The sequence below is a fragment of the Centruroides vittatus genome, unplaced genomic scaffold (genome assembly GCF_030686945.1).
Source record: "Centruroides vittatus isolate TY-2023 unplaced genomic scaffold, ASM3068694v2 contig_273, whole genome shotgun sequence".
In the NCBI taxonomy this organism is placed as follows: Eukaryota; Metazoa; Arthropoda; class Arachnida; order Scorpiones; family Buthidae; genus Centruroides; species Centruroides vittatus.
In genome coordinates this window covers 616,410-642,980 of record NW_027121739.1, presented here as the reverse complement: position 1 = coordinate 642,980, position 26,571 = coordinate 616,410, and the positions used below count along the sequence as shown (strand labels likewise).

The window sequence follows — 26,571 nt, the reverse complement described above, 5'->3', positions numbered from 1 at the left end:
CACAATGTCTTCAATTCTTTTAGTAGTGGTTTTGCCCCCGTGCATCATACTTTTTCTGTTAGCAAAAGAGTCGTGTCGGTCACTATCTCAGTGTTTCTCAAACTTTTTTCTCCGTGTCCTCCCTTTGCACTTAAAAATTTCAAAGGTCCCCCAAAGAATGAGTATGTGTAGAAAAACATCCCGGGGGAGAGGGTTAATTTAAATTCAGGAGGAGTTAATTTCTTTTGTTTAATTAATCTATTCCATGTTGAAATTTCTCTCCATTGCGTGTCGCTTTGCGTTGAATTTTTGTTAATGTTAAGACTAATGAAGTGTTTTTAAAATTATTTCTTTGTTTTTCACAAACAAAATAAATATATTGAAAAATATAAAAACAAAAAAAACATTATATTTCGGAAGTTAATCTAGTCTGAAAACGTTCCGATTCAGCACAACACAGTCCTCGGAAAAGAAGCAAAACTTACCATTCACGATGGGAAAAAAGTCTTGTTCAAATACTGGCGCGTCCTTAAGTATCCTCTCATGGTCGCGCCAGTGCTGCCAGCTAAAAACACATATCAACGAAAATAATATGGGAGTATCCCAAGACAGCCAAATATTGCAGTGCCACAGCACTAGCGGAAATTCGAATTTGCCGACTGAAACGTTTTCGGTTGATCGGTTTTCGGATAAAACGACGCTCTACTGTATTTTCAACTGGACTTGCCTACAGACGCAACGCTGCTAGCGAACACCGTACCGAATGACAACGCTGTTCTATCATAGTTTAGGCGGAGAGTGGAACTCGGGGGATTCCCCAATAGCGCACAAATTTATGAATATTATATTTAGGCTCATATTTAAAAATTTATATTGTTTTTATTATTTATATGTGCAATTTATTTGAGTAAAAATTATTTTATATATTTTTTATTTCTATTATTTCTAAACATGAATCCATAGTAAGTTTATAAAATATTTGAAAAAAATTGATCTGGCATCAATTTTTCAGCGACCCCAAATATTTTTCACGACCCCCACTTTGAGAATCACTGATCTATCTAACTCGCATTAAGGGGAAATTTTGAATCGTAACGTGTAAGGTGACTTCCATTCCAAACCGGAGGTTTGTATACAGTTAATCTGGGCCTCCTGTCTCTAAGCTTTCCATATCTGCTTTCGACATTCATCTATCTCTGTTCTCGAGATTAAGGAGTTCTTATTACTATAATCGAATACTATAATATAACAGAAGGGTTAGTTAGAAAAGAATCTAATAACAAACTAATCTAATAATCTTAATCTTTGCTGTTGTTATTTGTTTCCCGAGCAACGCCAGGCTCATCTGCTAGTTAGTATTATATGCAACAAAATTGTATTTACTTAAAATATTGAAGGCAAAGTCCGACAAAATATTCGTCTTTTTAATTCGCTTCGAATCGATATGTGCGCCATTAAAAATATTTTACCTTTTTGTCATTCTTTTGTAAGAAATAGTTTGTATCAATCCAGTGTTGTTAATCACGAAGAACCATTAACACAAAAAAGGTGGATTACATTGTTTTAAACTTCAACAAGACACAATAGAATTTACATAAAGAAACATATTCTATATTCGTTATAATTGACTTTGCACAAGTCTTACAAGAATATTTGTATGAAAACAATACCAGTATAACTTTCTTTCAGGCCAAAATTGCATACTATTCGTTATATATCCAGGAAATCATTCTAGTTTTTTGTCCTTCAGCCACTGTCTTGTGTGTTTGATGGTAACAAAGTAACCTGTACTCTTAGGTAAAGAGCCTGGAGTAAAAAGTGTTTTAAAAAGTATCTTTTTTAATTCCTTAAATTAAAATAAATAGAATATTAAAAATAAGTTAAACTAACATATAAAAGAAGTATCGTTTTTTTAGTTATTTAATTTTATAGTTGAAAAGCGATTATTTATTACGGAATCGTGAAAATGCCAGGCTGCGATTTTTATATCTAACGATTTTACTGTAGTACTGTTTTTCCCCTGTACATTATACTTTCCCTGTTAACAACAGAGCCATGCCGGTCATGTATCTAACTCTGTTCTGGAAAAACTTTTAAATTGAATTAAGGAAGGACAGACAGCAGACAGATGGACCCCAGTGAGAATTTATAGGTCTGCAATTTTTGAAAATTGTAGTCCAATTATAACCGTCGTTACTCGAAGCGCCTTTCATGGACTATCATGGACTAACTTTTCACATTTCCCTTCACGAATGAAAACGTGAAGGAATTGCGAAGACGTAAACAAATGCAAAAGGAACTGCCAGATTATTTATCGGACTGCAATAAGGCTAATCTAATGATTAGATATAAATTAATTTGACTGTAAGTAGGCAATTCCGATGATTTATTTAATTAAAAATAAATTTAAATATTAAACCTTATCATCAGAGGGAACGAAGCGAGAGGATTGGGCCAGCCACCCCGAGGGAGGTACAGCGAACGGGGTGGGCCCCTGGCCATGGGTCGAGTCATCACGAAATTTTTGTTACTAATAGTTTATATTGGAAACAAGCGGGCAAAGTGAACTGTCCCCTTGTTTGTGCATAGTTTAACAATTAAATAATGTAATATTTCTCGTAGATTCATGCATATTTCTGAAAAATATTTTGCAATAGGAAACTAAATCTCGTTGCATTCTATAAATAAATGAAAATTTCATTTTCATGATATCAATCCAAAGTAATGGGCTTTCAAGTTCTTAATTTGTACAGATGTCATTAAAATACATCTCCTTAATCTATTCCAATATAAGTAGATTATATTCTTGTCTTCAATTATCATTTACCATTTACGTATTTCTTGCATAACTGTTCAATTTACATTCTTCCAAGTCATAAATTCGATTAAAGATAATTTACGCTAATGCATGTTTCAAATTAACGTGCTTCTACATTTTATCTTAAGTGCCTACGTTCATTTAGTAAATACATTCAAAGGTTGTTTATCATCGATCGTGTTGCTAAAGATAGTAATAAAAATTTCAAAGTTGCTTTGATGGTATAAGGCAACATCAGACACGAGAGATCTGCCAAGATGGATGATTTCCGGCAGCACTTAGCTATACAGGTATACCTCGTCTTACATCGGTAATTGGTTCTAGGAGAGGCGACGTAAGTCGTAGTTTCGACTTACGTCGTAACTAAACGCCAATAATGAGCACTTAAAGACCGCTAAATAAGACGACAACACAGAAACACAGATGTTTTCATGTTTCGTTCTCTAGGATTTATGATGATTATATTAACATTTACTGTAAATATACATATTTTAATATGATTTTATGTGCTTTTAACGCTTTTCTAGTGATATTACGACTTCAATGTTTGTGGCGGACGGATTTAAAGTCGAATAAACTGATTTAAACTTGATTTTTATTTTTCCATATACTTTTTTGACAAACGACGTAAAATCGGGAACGACGTAACTCGAGAGCGACGTAACTCGAGGTATACCTGTACTGATATCTATTCTGGTGTTAGACACGTGAAGAAACCCAGAAAACATCACGCAACCAGCACGTTGGAGAGGTGCGAGCCTACCTTCACTGCTTTTATTCACTCGGCTACTAATGAACTTGAATTTTATTGATGGAATTATACTTTTTACTGACGATTCTCAATAATTGCAGAAGAGAATTTTATTGGGCTGAAATTTTAAAAAAATTATAGACCTATAAATTACCACTGTCGTTCGTCTGTCTGTCCTTCCTTAATCTCGAGAACGGTGATAGATAGGTAAAACCTGATACCAGATATGGGCGTAGGAGCAAGAGGTCCTGACTACATACCGTATACGAACTTCCGATTGTTATCGGGAACAGTATGATGTACTGGGGCAAGACAGTACTAATTTGAGATGGAGACCATATATGTTAAATGAAATAAATTAGAAATATGATAAAAAATTGCCAATTTTTACTTGTTCATTTAAGATTTTCATTTTTTAAATACTATATATAATGAAAACGTACACAATCGAAGCATATTCAAGTATGACGTGATTCGTTTGTAATGGATAATATCGATATCTGCAGCGTTTTTGGCTGTTATTTCTCCTTCGTTATTAATTTATGTAAACTCTTTGGACAAGATTTGATACCGACAACAAATCGAAAGTCGAGAAAATACAAAATATATCAAATCTACAAGACAATCATTCCTGTTTATTCCCTTGTATTTATAAGTGGTGTGTTACGCGCCATTGCGGACAAACCCGAAAACGAAGTAAATTACTGTACATTGTCCACATATACGGGAAACAAATCGAATTTATTTCACGGACTCATCCTTTCAATTGTAACTTGTTTGCTATTCGTAATTATCATTTTTAATTCAAAGAAATCGGTCGAAATAATGTACGAAATGCTCTCGCTTTCCCAAGTACATAAATTTCACGTGAAAATTTCACAAAAACTATCCTTATGTAAAAAACGGAAGAGAATAATCTTTGTTTCTATAGCGCTTTATTTATCATTAACTTTATTTTGTATATTTTGGATAATTTACCTTAGATTTGAGAAGTTAAATGGTACATGGAAATTTCGGGATACATTTTGCATTGTTCAAATAGGTTTAATAGTTCCGTTTGGTTTAGGAATTCTTGTATTCAATTCATTATTTATTATCTTGGTATCGAACACTTTGCTGAGAATTATCGAGGCTTTTAGTTGTGATCTTCGGAACAAAGAAGAAATGGATCTCGACCAGCTGAAAGTTCTTCAGGAAAAGGAAAGAACTTTATATAATCTAATTAAATTATTCAATCAATACTTAGGTGTTCCAATATTCTCGGTGTTTGTAATGATTCTTATTAATGAAACGATTATTATTTCGATAATATTATTTCATAAAGTACCTTCTTATTTCCTTCTATTTGTATATGCACTTGGATTCATACATCTGTCAGGAGGTGTAATTTTTATCATGACTTTTCTTCCCTTAACTCTACAGGTATGCACAAGTAGATCCATTTATCAACAATTAATTAAATAATGTTTTAATGAATGAATTTTTATAATTTTCTTAAATTTCCAATAAATTAATTTTCTCAGATTCGTAAAATATATGGTTTGCTGTATTCATTATACATGAAATCCACTGAGTCTGATCAGTACTATTTGGTACGTAATAATTTGTTAAAATTATATACATTATTTTATTTAATGAAATGAATATTTATCTTATATTTATAGATATATAACATGATACAATTAGACAAAAATAGTGATAGAGGAATAAATTGTGCGGGATTCTTTACTTTCGATAAGAATTTCTTTGTCTCTGTAAGTAAACTTTCAATGGCAATCTATTCTACGTTTTGACCTTTAAATTTATAAATAATTTTTGTTAATTTTTTAGGTTTTTTCGTTTATAATCACCCAGATTCTGATTTTAATTCAACTGAGCTATTCTTATAAAGAGGAATAACTCTTGGAATAAATACGGATATGCAGGGTGATTGAATATTGAACAGTAGGTGTTCAAAGATGTTCAGTAAGTGGGTAAATTGGGTATACATACTCTTCTGAGCACTTTCGGGAAAAAGTTCTACTTCAAAATGCAGTCGCTAAGGCGAAATTTGACGTTATTGCCCCATCAATGTATACATTATATACGTTTTAAAACAAATTTCAAACTTTTAAATACCAAAATTCTTTATACGTCGAGCTCGCATTGCTGTTTTGCTGGCAAAAAAGTTTAACGGATAAGGCAAGATCAGACAAAGTATGCCCCATGACTGTCTACATGTCATAGAATTGTGAAGAACGTTTTCGACCCTTTTTATATCGAAAATTCATTACAATACGTACGTAGTATACAGTTAAAGAGACAGCATGTCCAAATTTTACTCTAGAGGTTGAATTTTGAACTTCTTCCTAAATATCGAAACCGCATATTACAGGCAGTAAGTATACCAAATTTAGTCGAGATTTACTCAATAGTTCTTTCTACGGATACTCTGAACACACACTCTTTAATTTTGATCATCCTGTAAAACAATTTTATAGTAAAATTCTGTAAAATTTTTCCATATTTTACACACAGAAGATTTAATATTTCACATGTACGGAATCTGTATATCAATGAAAATAAACAGAACGAACCAATTTCACTAAATAATGTTTTCTTATTAAAGTACAGTAGCAATATTGAAAAATCATAGCATTTATATTTAAAACAAATAAATTTTGCCAATTCATTTGGAAATTCGTCTATTATATTGTCATTAACAAACGGTTTGGATCTCATACGACATTCAGTTTTATAACTAATCATTCGTAATAATAAGTGCCATTGCTGGATCATAGTTTCGGTATATATTAGAGGAAAAGGTGAGGAAAGAAGACACGATTGGAGTCACGAGTTTCAACAATAATATGTCCGATATTCTTAATTGTAAGTTTCACTCCTATTATTGGGCTGCAATTCGAAAGACTTGCAGACCTGTAAATTCACACTGTCGTCTGTTTTCTGTCTGTCATTCCTTAATCTCGAGAACACAATCAAAAGGATGAAACAGAAAAAAAATTTGGGAACAGTTGAGGCAGGAGGTCCTGATTAATTATATAGAAAAATCCCATGCAAACCGAAAGTCACGTTATTTTAATTCAAAAATTTTCCCCTAAATAAGATAAAGAACGTGCTGGCTTGTCAAATTTGCATCACTCTGTCTACATCAGTTACCACTAGTGGTCTATACAATTAGTGGAAATTCCGGTATTTTTTATATAAAGTTAATAGGATGCGTCGAAACAATTAAAAAATCCATAACATAAAGATTAATTAATTATTATTTATTTTAATAAAATAATAATTTATTTAATCGAAATAAGAAATAGTAACAATTTCAATTACTTTACTTTTGGCAAATTACGAATAAAACGATTAATTATATTTATAGCACTGGCTGACTGGTAATGATAATACAAAGAAATATTAATTATTAGGTAGGCCTACTTGTGGAGAATGATAGCGAGAAAAGACGGCTAAAAATGCTACAGGTAATGATGTATGTACTGTACAATACAATCTCTGAATACAATAAACGAAGTTTTATAAGAGTATCTTAATTTACACATTTCGAAACTTACTAATTCACATTAAACCACTTATAACAATATCTACGATTGCAATAAATTTATTTTACTGTATCAATGGTGTATACAATAATTAATACACGTAAGCTGTGTTTCCAAAACGTTAACTCAGTAAATGTCACTTGATAACGTATATATTTGTATATAGAAGATATCCAGGCTGAGTTTTATATATGGCGACCTTAGAGTAAGATGACCAAGTATAGTATTTATTTGATACTAGCTGGGGTACCCGGCTTCGCTCAGGGAGTTGATATGAGATTGTGTGGTAGTTGGAATAAAAGGATAAACTTTAAAATATAAGAGGTAAAAAAATTTTATTGAAAACATATCGTAACTATTTACAATACTTGTTTATAAACAACATTTTTCATTTTGTTATCCGTGATATATGTGTATAAATTTTTCGAATTTCCTACTCGAGAGCAAGCTATGTATAGTTGACCGTAAGAGAAGCAGGAGTCTTTGAGGTTGATGCCGCAATGTTTTAAAGTGTGTCCTTGCGCTTTGTTAATTGTAAAACTATAGGCTAATTTGATTGGAAATTGCAGTCTTTTAAATTGGAATTGCAGTTCAGTAGAGATCAGTGGTATTCTGTGGATAAATACTGTGTGTCCTTTGTCCTTTCCAATCATAAGTTCTGCTTCGATGATGTTATTACATAGCTGTTTGACGACCATCCTTATTCCACTACATAGTTTTGGTAAATTCAGATTTTTGAGTATGATCGGAGATCCAATTTTCAGTCGAAGGCAGTGTAATGGCATTCCTGGTACTTGCAAACAGTTTAGAAATTCTTTAGGGAACTTGACCCTTTCTTCAACGTTTACCATCGTGTCGATCGATTTGTATATTCTCTCCTCACCGGAATTTTTTTTTTTTTTGAATATTAAAGTTGATATCGTCGACAATATTATTTTTAGTTTCCAAAATTGCCCTTTGAAATAGCCACTCCGGATTGGTATAGTTGTGAACAATGTTTGGATAAATTTGGTCGATGAGTTCGTTTCCAGTAGCGGCTATGTTGCAAAAATCACTGTTGAGTTCAATGAGGCCGGTCGTCTGGTCAGTGGGATATGTGCTTTCGCCTATTTGTAAAAGTTTTTGAGCAAAATGTGCTGTTGTTTCGTCTTTCACAAGTTCAACTCTCATATTTTTTGTTAGTCGCAGTATTTGTATGTGTGGCCAGAGATGTGATTTTTTAAAGAATGCATTGATCTCGTCTGCTGGTGTTGAATTGGGCATAACTGAAAGTGTTTGTCGAAAATCTCCTAAGAGTATGAGTAGAGCTCCTCCCATCACTTCAGAGTTTCCTCGCATGTCTTGTAATGTTCTGTCCGTGGCTTCCGAGTGATTTTTTATGTGCCATTGTGCATTCGTCTCAGAAGATAATTTTAGCTTGCTTTAGAAGTTCACCCCGTCCAGATCCTCTTGAGGTTTTACATACCGGGAATTGTTCTTCGGATATACTCAACGGTAGTTGTAGGGCCGAATGGGCAGTTCGTCCTCCTTCCATAAGTGTGGCTGCAATGAAGGATGATGCCAGTGCAAGTGCGATGTGTTGTTTAGCACGTATTTCCGCCAGCAATAGATTTATTAGAAACGTTTTCCCGGTGCCGCTTGGTGCGTCCAAGTAAATAATTCCGTCAGTGTTGTCTTTGATCCGGTCCATGATAACGTTGGAAATTTGTTTTTGATTGTCACTGAGGAGTGGTTTGTTGTGAGCAATGTATTGAAGTATTTCGTTGATGTTGTAGCTTTTTTCCTTTGTAATTTCGAAGTTTAGCACACTGAAAGCATCTTTTCATGGTGCTGGCATCCCAAGTTGTGCTAAGGTCTAATTTTTTACTGCTAAACATTTATCTTCTAGGCGAATGAATGTTTCATTGAAGATGTCGTCATTGAATTCGATGGCCAGTTCTGGATGAGCTTGTCGGATTTGGTACAGTATGTTATCACTCATACTCTGTTTGAAGTAGTCCCATAGCTGTTTTGGATTCGATGGGTTACATGTTGTTAGAATTATGGCGAATAAGTCTCTGATTTGTTCAGCTGAGGCTGTGATTGAGGCTTGTTGTAGTGTTAATTCCCAGTGGTTGTCGTTTTCTAGTAGTCCTAAGCGTTGGCATGCTTCCCAACGCTTAGGACTACTGGAAAACTGGTCAGTGGAAAATTTCTAGAGGGCGAAACTTCCAGCCCTTATACCTTCAACAGCACGCCCTTCAGGTAAAAACGGGAACGTTCTTCATGGATGGGGGATAGAGGGCTACCACACCATATAACTTTCTTGATCGTACCGGGACTCGTTTTTGAGTTTTAGCGGCACGCACATTGTACACTTACTTTTTATAATATATATTGATTATACTGGTAATCTTAGCATGTGGAGTTTTTCTTGCAGCTGTTGTATATAATGCAATATAGATCTGAGTAAAATTTGTAACAATAAATTCTACTTGAATCCTGCTACAAGAATACCCTTACTCTGAGGTGAAACTAAGTAGAGCTTCTCATTTCCCGGTCCTTTGCTTGTCCTGAGATTTCGAGAAAAAATGATCTGTTTCCCAGGATATAATTAATTATTTTTAAGATATGAAATAAATCCCGAAATCGAATGATATAATTATTTTTCATTTTTTATGTAATTTAATACATCCTGCAACCTCCAAAATAATATTTATAATGCTGTACAAAATATGTATTAAAAATTACCATTAAATTACGTAGAAATTTTCTTGATTTGTCTACCTCGCTGCTTTAATGGCGGCACCAGGCTTATGGCCCGATAATTCGGCAGATTATTCAGCTTTAATAATCATGTTTATGAAGATAAACTTTATACTTGCATACATCATACTTGTTTGTACCCTTGTCTAATTTGCACAACCTGGTATAATACAGTTATTGAAGCTAGAAAAACTTTCTTACATTCTAGAATGACAATTTCTCAACTTATCGTATATAAACAGTTGTCATAAACTGTATATGAACAGTTGCTTATTAGATTTAAAATGTGTATATCTTCAGTCATTCAGTATGAAACTGTAGACACTGATATAAGAAATTGTATATATTTGAAATGTTGCAAAAATTTGTTGTTATATAATTTCAAGAAGTTTTTTTTCGTATTTTGAATGTTGAAAAATAATTTTTATAGAATTTCACAAATGATTTTATTTTTCTTACTGTAGTAAATACGTGACAATTTTTTACATTTAAAAGGTCGGACAATTTTTATGTAACCTATTTAAAGAAATAAAAGATTTCGAGAAATTTATGACGATATATTTTTGGAACATTTCAGATACAAACAATTACCTATATGTGAAGATCGGGATCTTTATATTGTGAACTTTATCATCTTTATGTACTTTATCATCTTTATGTACTTTTATAATCCTTTAACTATATTTTATACAAACTCTACATTTTATACAAAAACGGAACGAAGTAGACCAAAAAGGGTTAGTTAAACGGGAAATCAACTGATAAATTTTGTTGATAAGATCAGTTTAAACTCGATTCCCACGAGTTGAGTTCCTTGTGAAGATGAGTCAAATTTCGGTGACACTACTACGTCACCGATAACGTTATTGGTCCAAGAAGATCATCTCTTCTGACTAAATCAAAGAAGGGCCTGCAAACCACCTCTCCATATGAAAAGGGAGTACGATGAGTAAGACGGGGAAGTTGTTACTAACTGTGTGTATGCGCTCAAAAGGATAATTACCCTTCGCCGCCGATCCTCCCTCATCATCTATATTCACGCCGAACTGTCGTCGTTACACTTCCTATCTGAACAACTATTACCTGTTGTTGGACAGAGTTATTACCCGCAGGCTACTACAAGATCATCTATTCTGGGCCCGAATAACCTATAAGGATATCATCTATTATTAAATCGACGTCCGACTACATATCTTAAGGTATTTATCCTACCCGCGAATATTTGTAAGCTCTCTCTCTCTAATCCGCGTAGATTAATGTTCGCGGATCGTGCGTCATGTATCTTATCATATTTCTGTCAAGTAATCGTTTGTATCTAATTAGACATATGAGAAAATAAACGGGTATATTTTTATATATGTAAATCTCCGAGTGCGTTCTTTCCGTCATCCTCTCCACTTGCTTCATTCCGGGTCTAACCCATACGTAACCGCTCGCGCAATTGATTTTCTGGATCAATCTTAGGATACAGTGGTGTCATCCTGACACGGTATCAAAGAGATACCGACCCTATGGTCACAGTTGAAAAATAATTTTTATAGAATTTCACAAATGATTTTATTTTTCTTACTGTAGTAAATATATGACAATTTTTTACATTTAAAAGGTCGGACAATTTTTATGTAACCTATTTAAAGAAATAAAAGATTTCGCGAAATTTATGACGAAATATTTTTGGAACATTTCAGATACAAACAATTACCTATATGTAATTTCTTACAAAAACAAAATATCTCGTGAAATTCTATGGAATGATTTCCTTCACTATTTAAAGCATGAACAATTTTCATATACCTGCTTGTACCTGCTAGGAAAACATTCTTACATTCTAGAATGGCAATTTTTCATTTATCGTATATAAAGAGTTATCATTTATTTTTTCCGAACACCGAAAATTTCCAGAAATTTATAAAGAAAAATTGTTAACATTTCAACTATAAATAATTCATACGTATATACTTATTTCAAAAAAATTAATAATAATAATAATAATTCACTTCTAGCAATATATTTATTATCATGTTTCACATCAGCGCTAGTTAGTTTTCGTACGAGGAAATGAAAGGTTCTGTATCGCACTATCTTGTTTTTGAAAAATTACTATGAAACATCCTTTGGGTCCAGGGCCCCCTTTATCTGAGAATCGCTCTCGTTAAAGTTGGGTCTTTTCTAGAAAAAAGTAAATAGAGTAACTTGCTTTTTATGTTTCTATGAAGACAATGTAATTTCATTAATAGCGTAAATTTCTCTTTTAGAAATGTCAAGCGTATTTCATACAATTTAATTATTTGTTTATCGTAAAGGCAGAGTTTATCGTGTTGTTATTATTTACTTAACTTTACTTACTACGTGTAGATTTGGGTGATTTTATTTTGTCTATCTTCAGAATACAAATATAATTAGTCAATTAATAATAGCACTTGACTACATTTACATTTCTATTGAAATTTAAGATTGAATATAAAATACAGAAATACACATGCATTTTGAAAATCCTCGATACATATAAACGAGGTCAAATACAATATACCCGAAAAGTGATTTTGCTTAAATCAGAGATCTGTAACTTTATATACATAATAAGTTTTAGTTGAAACAATGTTACAACTGCGTTTGTATTGTATACATAAGGATATTTGTGTGAAAAATGCAGTAAAATTTCAAAATACATTTATAACATTTTCTGTTATGTTGGCAATATTCTATGAGTTCCATTGTACATAATGTTTGGGGAATGTTCAGAATATTGTAACATCCACCACCATCTTCGTATTAATCTTACGTAACTTTGCTTGAAACTATAGCTTCCGTGTCATCTTTAATACAAGAACCAATTTTCCTGGTATTATTGAAACAAAGTGATAACTAAGATAAATAAATTTACACTGGAGCTATTGCAGACAACAAATAAAAACAAATAGCATGCGAATACTGTTTAATAAGAAACAGAGAAAAACACGTTGCATTTGTCATTTGAACCGTTAAAACTATGTCATAAAATATGTGCAAATTCAAACTATTATTAGATAAACTTCCAATTTGTCAGAAATATTACATGAAGGACTAAAATGCAAATAATTTTAACAAAAAACTCTACAAATATTCTGCTACGATAGTGATGATACGCCTGCAGATAGCACTTCGTATCATCACTGTTAAATAAATACCAATAAATTATAAGCACCGCAGCTTAATTGGGCGATTTTAATTCTTCATGAAGTAGAGCAAGCAATATCACAAGCAGAGACGGTCGCTCTTCAATCGTACGCAATACAAAGTTTACATTTTGAAGCTTATTATTTCTACAACAAAAACAATAAAATACAGCACGAATCCTGCAATAAAAATTAAAAATGCCCCAGCAAAATTTTCGATTTCCAACGGTTTCACTGATTTCTCAATTTCACGCGGAATAGGAAATTCATTTTTTTCAACGAGTCCTCCCGCTTCAAAACTAGACATTATGCTATAATAAAAATAAAACGAAAACATGAAGAAAAGAAAAAAAAAACAACGTGCTAAATGTTTAATATTTTAACTCACATTTTATCAAGAAGATTTTTGTAAGGAAATCCTTTCTTCATCGGAAACGCAGTATAAAATGTAAAGAGAACATCGGTCGATACGAAGTACTCAGTGGACGAGTCGAACATAATAATATTCTTAATCATGTCCTCTGTAGCGATGTAAGCAACCTTTCCAGAAGCCATTCGATCAAATAAACGGAAATAGAAAGACTCGAAGTTATTATTTGCTACCAGATGATTCCTTAAAGTATTCACGTAGGAAAGTTTTGAATTCTGAAACGAGAAGTAATTATAATGAATATGTAGAAAACATCCATTGTTAAGAAAACTAAATTAAAATATCAAATATATAATACATACATAATACATAAACCGAATAAAACAACAGTCTTATCAGAGAATATTAAATTACCTCTTTTCTTTCTAGACCATTTTACTAGTTTGTTTTTATTATCTTTGAAATAGGTTGGAAAAATTACACAAAACATAGAAATGTGTCAAATTTTTATTCTTACCAATTGACTTTGTGCCATTTCTTGCACAATTGTAACTCGGTGAGAGAAATCGATTTATACCAACTTGATGACGTATTTTTTTAAAAAAATTGTTTTAATGTGCTCAAAAAGTAATTAAATTTTAATTCATATTTGCCGAAAATCAAATTTATATCCAATTATTCAAATACGGCAAGAATGAAAGTTTCTATTGTCTATTGCAGATGTGTTTATCGTACGATGTACAGTAAAAATAAAAATAGACTTACAATGATTCCAGTTTTACATTATAGTTTTAAATTGATTCAAATATTTATAGATATTTCGTTTCATAAAAATTTGACATGTACAGCACATATTGTAAACAAAAAATTGCTCCAAGTCATTTTTGAAAGCTTCATAGTGTTATTTGCATCGTCTTGAATAAAATAACAGTTGCTTCGAACTGCAATAAATTACAAAATTATTCAACGTACTTTAATTGAAGTCATTTGATTGATTTCGACGAGACACCATTTCTTTTGCGTTCTGAGCTCGAAGTATATTTTTATGTTAGTTTATGACTTATTTATATAATAATAGATGCAGTTTAAATTGTTGATTGATTTAACTGTTTTTCTGACGAACTCTACTTCTAAAGAATTATCGGCCCAATTTTATTCAAATCATCATTCTAAATACAACTCATTTTCTCAGTCGCTTTAGCTTTCACTGCGAGAGAATCGCTAATGTCACACAAAGAGCAGGAACATGCTTCACAATTCTTGGTAGTAAATGAACGGAAATACATTTATCAATTAAAATTGAAAGAATCTTCACTGTGTTCAAGTCTATTTGCACAGTACGTAGGTCTTAATTTTTAAAATGAATTCTATAAGTTGATTTTTTATTTATCATTATTAAATCATAAATTATCAATAATTATTAAATAATTATTTATCAATTTATAAGAGAATAGATTTACGTTTGACTTTGATTATTAATCTGCTTTGTAAATTTATATCTATAAATATAATTTAATAACCATAAATTAATGCTTAACTTAAAACAGAAAAACAATATAACAATTTAAAATATACAATCTTTATATAATACCAAAATATAGTAAAGTGTTAACTTATAAAGTTAACATTTGAGGAATACCAAGTATTTATGGAAGGCCCAACGGCCTAATTCGGCTCACGATCATTATTAAATTTTTTCAAATTTTTTAAATTAAAGCATCAGATTTATTTTACTCATTTATGAAGTGTTTATTAAACGAAATTAATAAAAGAATATATAATTAGCCAAAGAGAATAAAATTTGTGACAGTCGATGTATCTGTAGCGCCCATAATTCACACAACGTGGCAGAAATAAAAAAACTTATTGTCAAATTACAAGAAAAAATGAAACAGTTTACTTTAGTTTGAATAAAACGGGTCAATAGGCAGAGAACAAAAATAATAACACAAAGTTAATTCAATAATTAAAACCAATGGAATCGGTATATTCAACAACCTCTAAAAAGTCGGAAATAGATCGAGCATTTTTTACTTGTTTTTAACTGAAAATAACTTTTTATTTTTAGTGGTTATAGAAAGTAATTCACAAATACAGGATGATCTTATTCACTTTCGGCGGATAACTATAATCTTGACATTATAATGTATATATTGATGCGGCAAGCATTAACTACTCTCCAGCATCTTTCTAGAGAAGGGCTGTAAGTACAAACATGGTTCAGGTATCATAAAAAAGCTCTTGATTAGGAAATGTTGTCTCTCAAGAGATACCAGAGAAAGTTGCAATGGTTCTGACATGACGGAGTGAGAAATGTACAAAAGAATAGTAACTACAAAAAGTTATTTTTTCGTAGCGAAAAGAAGGTAACTGCGCTCGCATGTCATTTAGCAAGTAACTTTTTTTACTGGTTAGAAAAACCCGTTTGTCTTCGCATACTCTGAATTGCTGCTTCTTTGTGTTTGGTAATTACGTGTTAATTAAAGAATTTTGGCAATACATATAACAGATAAACTATCTACTTAAATAAAACATAAACGTTTGATAATCCGAAACCATGTCGTAATTCTTTGATGCTTAAACACTATGTAGTGTAATATAAATTCGAACACTTGGCATTCTTCCATCTTTTATTTTAGTTCAGTTGATACGCGTTTTAAATTACACGTTTCGGGCGTAACATGCCCCTCTTCAACCACTAAAAAATATGATAAAAATACACACAGTACATAAAAAGGTAAAAAATATATATAAATGGTTAAGATGTTTTTCCAAGACATACCTCGGGATTTTTTACGAACTGGGCTCTATTGGATGAGTACACGGCTTACACATTTATTACTGTATATCTATTTGAACACATCATAAGTATAATAGTAATCATTACAATACGTTGATTTGCACAATACATATATCTACACAATTAACGCATCTTCGTTAACCTTCTTTATTTACGCAATATCCTAGTACGAAGTTGAGTAGTAAAAGTGGTAAAAACAAAACGACGATATAAAGCAAAGCAAGAGAGATACAATTATTTGTATTTTATTGGTTATATTGAATTTTATATAAAGAATAAACAGGTACGTTGTATTTATTCTGAAAATGTTATTATAACGAGATAACTTATAGCGAACCTTTTTTAAAAACATGGCAGAATTCGAAATGGAAATTTGATTCAACACCAATACGTTCCTTAGACAGGGATAAGAAGGAATACTAACAACATAAGTTTCAAAATTACAAAAACAGGTATATTATTTATTAATATATTCGTGTAGATAATATGGTGACATGTACGTAAAAAATTAAGCATTTTTTCAACCTAAAATAAATGAACGTAAAGTTCCGTACTAGCGGTATACTTACCCTTTATTGTATTGGCCCAAAAAGTAAAATAACGAAGGTACGTTAATAGTGTAGATACATGTATTGTGCAAATCAATGTATTGTAGTAATTAATATTATACAGTAGAGAGTCGTTAATCTGAACCCCGGTAATCGGAATCGCCAGTAATCGGAACGATTTTCAGTCGGACTGTGTCGTGCTGAATCGAACTTTTTTGATACTAGATTTACTTCTAGAGTATAATTTTCATGTTTTTATATTCTTCAATATATTTATTTTGTTTGTACAAAATGCAGAAATAATTTTTAACGATACGATAGCCTCGATAATTATTATAAAAATTTTCGTTAGGCTTAAAATCGACGAAAATTCAACACGAAGCGACACGCAACGGAGAAAAATTTGAACATCGGACAGGTTAATGTATTTTTTCGTACAAAGTCGGAAACTGGAACAAATCATTAACTGGAAGGACCCCAGTCCCCAGTTGGTTCCACTTTTCGACGCTCTACTGTATTTACGATATTTGTTCAAATAGATATACAATAATAAATGTGTAAGCCGTGTACTCATCCAATAGAGCCCAATTCGTAAAATATCCCGAGGTATGTCTTGTGAAAAAACATCTTGATCATTTATATGTATTTTTTACCTTTTTATTTACTGTGTATATTTTTGTCGTATTTTTTTGTTCGCTGAAGAGGAACATGTTACGTCCGAAACGTGTAATTTAAAACGCGTATCAACTGAACTAAAATAAAATATGAAAGAATGCCAAGTGTTGAATTCACTACACAACATAGTGTTTAAGCAACAAATAAAACATGAACTTAAGAAAAACTTTTTTGAACTAGTCTGTTTTAGTTTTTTAGAATCTGTACTAAAAAAATATCTATTAGTAAAATCAACGCGTGTGCTTGTCAACACTAAAAAGACAATAAAAAAAGTTATGTATAAATTAGTTTTGTTAACATTGACCTAAGTGGCAATCACTATGAGTTTGTACCGATCGATGGACATCCTGTAAAACGTTCCAACAAACAGAAGAGTAAACTTGGACACCCCACTGCGGTAACTCTACTAGCGAAGTCGAGAACAAGGTGACTGCGACGAGGTGATCGTTGACACCGTTAATCGACAGCCCTGCGATTTCAAATTAATCGGCCATAGAAATGTTAAATTGCCGACGTATATTCCGGATTAAAAAATTGAAAGAAGTCGCATTTTATCACGGAACAAGATGGACACGAATAATTTACAGACAGTTTCGAATGTGATCGTCAATTACACTTTAGTCAAATAATACCTTAGATATTGACAGGTTCCTTTTACGTTTTATAAATATCCAAAAATATTACCCATTAAATTATATCATCAAATTTCATTATTGTCAATCTCTTAGTAACGAACATAAATGTATTGATTTACTAGAAATTTTTTAATAGAAAAATTTTCTGTGTTTAAAAATAACTAATATTCCGTATTAGCAGTTCAATCCACAAACTAGTTGTTGCATCAATTACAAAATTTTATATTGTCTTTTATAATTTGTTAGAAAACACAAGAAAATACAGAAGAGTATCGATAGTTTGAGTTAATCGAAGATCAGACCTCCTCCAGGTATGGAAAACTCTAAATCGATGGAATGTATACGATTTGGAAACAATAATTAGTAAATACGCTAAGTAACGTGATATGTATCTTACAATAATAAACAGACCATTAGTTAATTAACACGATAATATTTTTATTATAGAAAATTAATATAATGTGCATAAAATATATCATGTGCTGTACAATACCAGGTACGTGGCAACCATATCTAAAAGTATTTGGCAACCAGATCGTCTCACAAGGCAATGAACTAAAAGCCGATATTAAAATTTTCGGTGTGGGTACAATTTTAGTGCCATCTCGTAAATGATATGAATTGCACAAAAGTAGTTTGTGTACTTTGGCTTATGAGGAACATAGAACAAGACTCGGGCTATCGAAGCTCTGCAGTATTTCTTTTGAAACTATAATTCTTACCAGTGAAAGAGCGCTTAATAACGTTTGTCTAGGCAAATTTAATAAAATCTTCAAAGTTTTACTCTACGAAGTTAACGTCTACTTCATATTATAGAAAATGTTTAAAGAATACCTACGTTAAGAAAATTTTTCAACGCGGGATCACCGTTTGCTATACACGAAAAATCTCCCTTTTCAACAGCAGATGCCAACTCCTCAAATGTTGTCGGTACGATATCTTTGGGCGGAGTTGTCATAAATGACGTCAAAATGCCACTGTAACCCCAGACAAAAATTAAGACAGGTAACAACCAAAGACCAAGAGACAATCTACACGAATTTCTTTTAATTGACACCAAATTCACTCCTAGAAAATAAAAACAAATCTAGTTACGTTTTGGTAATAATTTTATTTATCATATTAATTTGTATGTTACGATTTATTTTATGGACATTAAATACCTTGATTAACGAACGAGGCAAAAAGAAACCAACATAAGTCTTTATAATTCCATATTTTTTCTTTTCTACTTACTGAAAAACTGAAATTTATAATTTTGTATAACAGTATTCCAGCAACCGTCGTGGTTATGCAAATTGCCAGCCATACCTGAAGAAGAAATTTGTCTACTTACACCGAACAAGAATACAACAAATAACACTGGGCTAAACAAATACATACCCAAAGTGAGAAGGGATTAATTATTGCCAGCCACGACAGTTTCTTCTGGTTTAGTTGAATAATGAATTTAATTGAATGAGAGTCAACGGGTGGAGAAAAATCAATTCTACTAAACAATTGAAATGCAACAATTTCTTTTGTACTTGAAATATCAGCGTCCTGTTTATAATATAAAAAGAGAATTATTTTATGAATATAAAACCAAAGGAACTACGTAAACATAATGGAGCTTAAGATAGGTAATAAATATATTTTTTAAATGAAATATTTTGATTAATATTTTTAATAATATTGGTCACGAAAAAATTTTTTAATACAAAATAAACATTTTCGTTCGAACGTCCGCCTAGCGTATTAAGACAATAAAATAAATATTAGCTTTTCTGATTAAATTTTTAATTACAATGAACTTTGCATAAGCATAAAGACTTAATACACTAATTAAAATATTTTTGTCAATGAAAATATTCGTAACTGGCGTAATGCATTTTATAGTATTAATCTTTGGATACACAACTGCTAAATTGACATTCCTCGAATGAGAAAAAGTTAATTAATTTACTAACAATCTGTTCAAAAAATATGCAGTTTTTTTAATTCCAGATTTTTTAATGCAGGCTTCTTAACATTTTCTCTATTTGTGAATTTATTTACCTCGATTTTCCAACGTTATCTGGTGTTTTTACACATCGATCTAAATATTTTCCCGTTTATAAATATTTGTACTATTTCAAACTTTGCCTTTACTATTTTAATTCTAATTTTAATTGTAAGCAAATGAAGTTAATTAGTTTTCTAATTGAGTATTCTGTAATACTTAAAAGAAGAATAAACAAATCCAGATCATATCTACAATAAATTAGAAGAAATTAATTAATGAATGTTGGACAGACAAAGAATTAGATCACTTCAAGAGCGAGCATGGCGATTCGGAGTCAATCCGAATAATGTAAAGGCCATAATTTACAAAAGAAAGGTGACAACGAAGTTAATGAGTGGGAGAGAATAGAAGAATACAAAGTGAAGGAATACATGGCACTCAAAAAATCCAACACTATACCTGATGCTACGTACGGACAAGGAAGCTACAGAGCAGAAACTTTTCCCTGAAATTTAAAGAATACCCTTACAAGACCAAATTCTGCAAAAAGAGCTTTACTACACTAGAGCTGCAGGGAGGTCGTTAAAAAAAGAGTTAAAAATTATAAAAGATACTTACAGAATGAGCAGTGAGTCACTGTATGCTATAGCAGACAGAGGTAATAGTAAAGTAAGAACGAGCAGAAGTACTATAAAATTGTCAGGACAAGCGACATGTTAAATATGAGAAAGTATGGCAAATACTCAAGACCAACCAAATGGTAAAAGTGATAAACATTAGAGAATCGAGTAAAGTCTCAGAGGAAGGGCGAGCGGGTGAAATTTTAAAATATTAGTCAGAAAAAAGGAACGGACAGTTAAAATAGCCACAGTTGTTTCCTGTGCCGTTCGGTAGAAATCAGAATCTTTCAATTTTCTTGCAGAAAGTCAGTCAACTGACGGAAAACGATAGACGATTTAATAAAAAGACTGCATATTAAAAGGTTTTTTTGAAGTTTGGTTGTTTTTAAGTGCAGTTAGAGAAGAGTGAAAATGTTTGAATATTAGCTATTGAAATCTTTTACAGGAATTAGATTCAAAACGAACTATTACTAAAGTATACATTCGAAATACTACAGTAATCACACAGGACAGTTGTTGGCTTCTAATATGGAATGCCTTTACAAAGCACGCGCGGCCAGCAACCCTAATATAATCGGTTTTATTTCTCATATTTTCATCCGCGCTCGTTTTGCTCAATTTTATGTTAAAATTAATGTTTTTATTTTTCCTCAAACTTGACTTCCATAGCGCAAGCAGTGGCGTTTAATTATTTTCAGAATAAAAATACTAGCGACGTTGAGGCTGTAGTTTTAAACGCGAAAAACGTGTACGTCGGACGTTCAGCGCCGCATTCCTGTAAGCCTAGAAGTTTGACAATGGCGTTTGGAATATCGAGCATGATTCCACTGACTTTCCAAACGCCATTGTCAAACTTCTAGGCTTACGGGAAAGTGGCGCTGAACGTCCGACGTACACGTTTTTCGCGTTTAAAACTTCGGCCTCAACCTCGCTACTATCTTCTTGCGTGACGTAAAAATTGTGAAAGTAACGAATAACGATAGAAAAGTAGCTAAACTATAGAAATACAGGTATCCCTCGTATAACACGTTAGTTGGGTCAGAAAAAGTACGTGTTATATGAACTCGTGCTATAAGAAACAAAGGACTAGTGCAAAACATACTATTAGATTAAAAAAAGTTTACAAAAGTATGCAATTCTTTTTCGTTACCAAGAGAAATATATTTATTAAAGCTATTGGTAATTTATTTCCATCGATAATTAAGTACCGTATTTTACGGACTATAAGACGCATTTTTTTCTTCGAAAAACTGCCTCCAAAATTCACGTGCGTCTTATAGTCCATAGCGTCTTATAGGTATTTTTTTTTTTAAAAAATTGCTTAAAAATTAAGGTGCGTCTTATAGTCCCTAGCGTCTTATAGTCCGTAAAATACGGTAACAATCAAAACTAAATGTACTGTATGACGCGGTAACATTAATTTATTTAAACTTGGGAAATTTCTTATTACTAATATTGTTTTCTTCTGATCTTTTCTGTTGACATTGATCAGACGTCTTACAATATTTTAATTTTTTTTTATTTTTACCATAGAAATTTTAATGAATGCACAAAATAAAAATATGTTATTAATCGCAAATTTGTTCTACCGGGTAAACGCCAGCCGCTAGAAGAAATTTTAAATTTATAACTTATTTTTATTTAGTCATCAATTAAAAAGTAATCATTCCAGTACCGAGCGATTTTTGTTTCCAGAATTGGTGTTCGATTACCGAGATATCGCCGTATTTCATTTGTCAATTTTACGAATGATTACTTATCTATGGCTAAAATGTTTAATAACATTTACCAAAACTATTTAAATAAACTTTACTAATACGAAGATTAGTCTGTAAAAACAACACACGGTGACAGTGATAAAGACTAAAGTCTGAAAACAACAACGACACGTGGTTAATAAAAATGTTAAGACATGGAAGAAAAAAATGCCCTATTAGTTTTCGTTAAAGTAAATCTGATGAAAAGCACGAAACAAATTGAAAATTTCGATATTCTAAAATCCGTGGACAAATTTCAGACATGGTGTTTATTTCATTAGAAAAATATAGAATAGCGAAGTTTACACTTATAAGGTAAAATTTTGTACCGAGAATTTACCAAATTCTCGAACCAAGTTAGAGCGTTACAGAGTTGTAGAGGTGCTTTGTCATACGAGTAATACCTGTAGAAGTTGTAAATATAATATTTATCTATACTCCTATGTTTAATAAGTTTATATTGAAATTATCACAACACTATTAATATTCAACTCATATTATTTCGTTTTAAGAAGTAGTAGTTTTGCAGTTTTGACTTATTGGTAATCTGCGATTTTGCAGATTACCAATAAGTGAAAACAGCAATGAATCAAGACATTAAAAACAAGAGAGAGGTTCTCTTCTCTACACTGACATCGTCTCTATTCTTTAGATTTGCATTTCCTCTTTAGACAGTGTAAAGTGAAAGTTATCTCTATTGAAATGACCGAATTATTGTTCGAAATATGAATAATACATCTAAAACTTAAACTATTGACAAATTTAACTAAATTAAACAACATTTTCGATCAGCAAATTATATTATTTTAAATTATAAATGGTATATTGTTTATAAATGTAGATAATTCAATGTGAGACCGCGGATTTTAGCGGGAAAATTTGTGTAAATGAAAGAAAACTTTCATTTTTTTGTTCAAAAATTAGTGTAAACAATCACCGATAGAAAAAACTCCTCGCGGAGAAACGGAGCAGAGGTCTCCAGTAACTATCAACAGTTAGGTGGAAAAGTTGACACTTAGCTATCAAGAATTCGCAAGTCATCGTCAACAACCAACCGCTTCCTACACTAACGCTATAAAAGCTCGTGCCACCGGAAACTTAGGGCGCTCGCATAGGAAGTTATTATTGTACTTGTGTCCGTCTCCATGCCCAGGAGCGAAGTCCCGTTGGAGAAGACCCACAGCAACTCTTCCACATCGTCGGCGACCGCTATACATCGAATTATATCGTCCAGTCTCACACCAAGAGGTATTTTGTTAGGACCTTTGTAAACTCTCTCTCCCGCAACGCAATAGGCTTAGCTCATAGCCACCTGTTTGTTTAGAACTTGTAGAGCTTTATATCTACTTGCATATAACCGCATAGTATCGTAGAATAGTTTGTAATCGCCTTGTATGTTATTCTAGTTATTCAATAAATGTTTTATTTGTTAACCTGTCTCCTGTCAATCCAAGACGCCTGTCGACTTACCGACGACCTCCTTACTCACTTTTTGCCCTCCTAGCCATCCGAAACGATAAAGATATCGGGTTTTTACCAACCCGTGCATTAAGTGGTCAGCGAGGATAAACCCCTGACCCTCTGCTTATCTCACATCAACATTCATTACACAATTACATCTACTTACAGAATTTTTATTTCAAATAAGAGAATATTTTGCTATCATCAGACGAATTTGCTACTGTTTTTTATTTAAATGTGAAAATGTTTCTACTTACCCCATTATATACTTGAGCTGTTTCATAGTCAATATATGGATATTGTTTTAACAATTGAGTCTTGTTTGGTTGTGCATATTCACATCTGAAAAAATAATTTTTTAACATTTATAAATTAGTTTTTTACTCATTCAAAATTTAATATACAATGTTACTTCGTTCTTCGTTTTTCTAACTTCGAACATTTCAGAATTCTAGCGCCAAATTCCAGAGAAGTACGACTGTACTCAGCTGTACGAATCTGTCCAGCAAACCCGACGGTTTTATACAATTGATTTTTGTAGTTTTAATATAAGAATCCACAAAGGAAATTTAACAGTCAGAAAATTGCCTGGCTTCGAGGTTTATTTTGTTCCGAAAATAATGAGTACACATAAAAAACCGTTTTATAAAATATTAGTTTACATCAAAATATTACAATGATTTTTTTTCAATGTATTTAAATAATTAACCATGAAATAAAAAATATTTTATCAAGAATGTGTAATTTCAAAGATAATAGATGAGTTTCAATACAAAGAAGATGACTGTAGAACTTTTAATTTTCATTAAATGATAAGAAATCGCTTACTTTATACGTATTTTATATCAATTTTAAGAATACACATGTTTATGAACAGAAATCACAAGTCTTCAAGAAATGTTCTGACTAATTTGATAAACTACGCCAAATATGAATATTTAGAAAGAAAGAATCATACATAAAACATTGCTTATCCGCACGAGAGGTTTATATTATAGTATTCGCATATTCGACATTTTAAATAATATAAGCAGAATAAGTTCAAAGTTTATTTAGCAAATTACTAAATTAACAACTTATCAGGACGAACAGGACAGAGAGAGGATGGAGAAAGAAATATTTAATTCGGAATCATTCATAAAATACAAAATAAATATACTTTACTTGAATTTTACAGTTTTGTATAAAGTACGAATTGACCACTCCGAATATTTTATTATTTGGTCGCAAGATTTCTTTGGATACCTCATGTGCTGCAAATTTTGAAAAGTAAATGAATTCGATATCTCATTTTGAACTTTAAGAAAATTGGTTTTACTTACTTTCCATTTAGCAATCTTAATGACTCGATCCCGACTTTCGGATCCTGAAAGGAAAAATACTTATGTATTATTATAGTGTATATTATTTTTTAAATGATAAAACAAGAAACCTAATGCCAAATACGACATTAATAAAGGGCACTGCGACACAGTATTATCCTGTATGGCGCAAGCAGAGGATCTGTGATTAAATGGAATGAAGTGACTATCATCAAGGACTATCATCAACTGCGTTCTCCATCATTAACATTGCATCAAGAAAAATCTAAATTTATAAAAGTAAATTAAAGGATGGTTGTATAAACGCCAAGGATGCGGATGGACTACGTTCCGCATAGAAATCCTACCTAAAAGAAAAACTAAAACACAAAAATTCTTAGCCCACATGTGCCTATACATTTCTGTGTATTTGTTTCATTTCATTTTATTACTTATTTGTTAATTTATCTAGTATTTTGTTTTAAATTTAAAAGTGTTCGAACGTTCTGTCGTTTAAATGTTATGTTAAATACATTCGAATTTCCGTTGCATTTGAAGATGGGCCATCGTATTGGCTTGAAAACGTTAATGTCTGTTAAATAAACAGTTCTCAGCATTAGGTGTTGGATTTTAGTATTTTAAAGAGATGAGTTTGATATTTGATTTCTAAAGAATATTCGAATTTCCGAAACAGTTCTGAAACATATCACATTGTTAATTAATTAATGTCCGAAAATACTAATAAATATTTTTTATATATTGAAATTAGAGAAAAATTGAACAGAATTAGAAAAAATAAAAATTGAAATTTATAAACAATTTCGATCATTTTTTTAACGCCAAGTAAGATGCATGCAATACTAGAGAAATTATTTGGTAAACAATGGGTTTGAACGTTTGTAGGAAAGTTTTTTGAAACAATGACGTTTGTCACTAATAGAACTTAAAATTGTTCAATTAAAATTGATGGAACTGTAGGAAACAATTAAAAATCATAGTAAATATCTGATTAATATTTTCTTCCTAAACAATAAAAATATTGACGATAATGGAGAATATTTATCTTCGTTAATTATACATAACTCGGTTATACACATAATATTTTTTATATAATATATACAATAGTTCGAAGTCGGTGAAGTGTCAGAAAATATCGGATGGATCTGTTGAATTATACGTTATGTTTAGAAATATAAATTCAATTTTTGTAGTGATAAAACATCTTTTACGTTTTAAATCTACGAATCTTTATATTTTTTGATTCTCAAACTTCTGGCTTTATACTTTTATTTAAGCACATTTTCTATTATATTGCAAACTTTTTATATACATAAATATTAGCAAAGTTCATTTTGAAGCAAATACAGTCAAGTCGGCATAAGTCGACACCCCAAGGGTGGAAATGTGTCGAGTTATCCGAT

At 31.6% G+C, this 26,571-nt stretch overlaps 1 long non-coding RNA gene across 1 annotated transcript; it reads right to left on the bottom strand.

Annotated features, from left to right (window-relative positions):
* Window positions 1-18,871: 18,871 nt before the first annotated feature.
* LOC136971932 (uncharacterized) lies at window positions 18,872-19,564 on the bottom strand. The gene is made up of 3 exons (XR_010880243.1): window positions 19,411-19,564; window positions 19,191-19,338; window positions 18,872-19,095 (listed from the first exon to the last, which is right to left on the bottom strand). It is a non-coding gene; the product is annotated as an uncharacterized lncRNA (long non-coding RNA).
* Window positions 19,565-26,571: the final 7,007 nt, after the last annotated feature.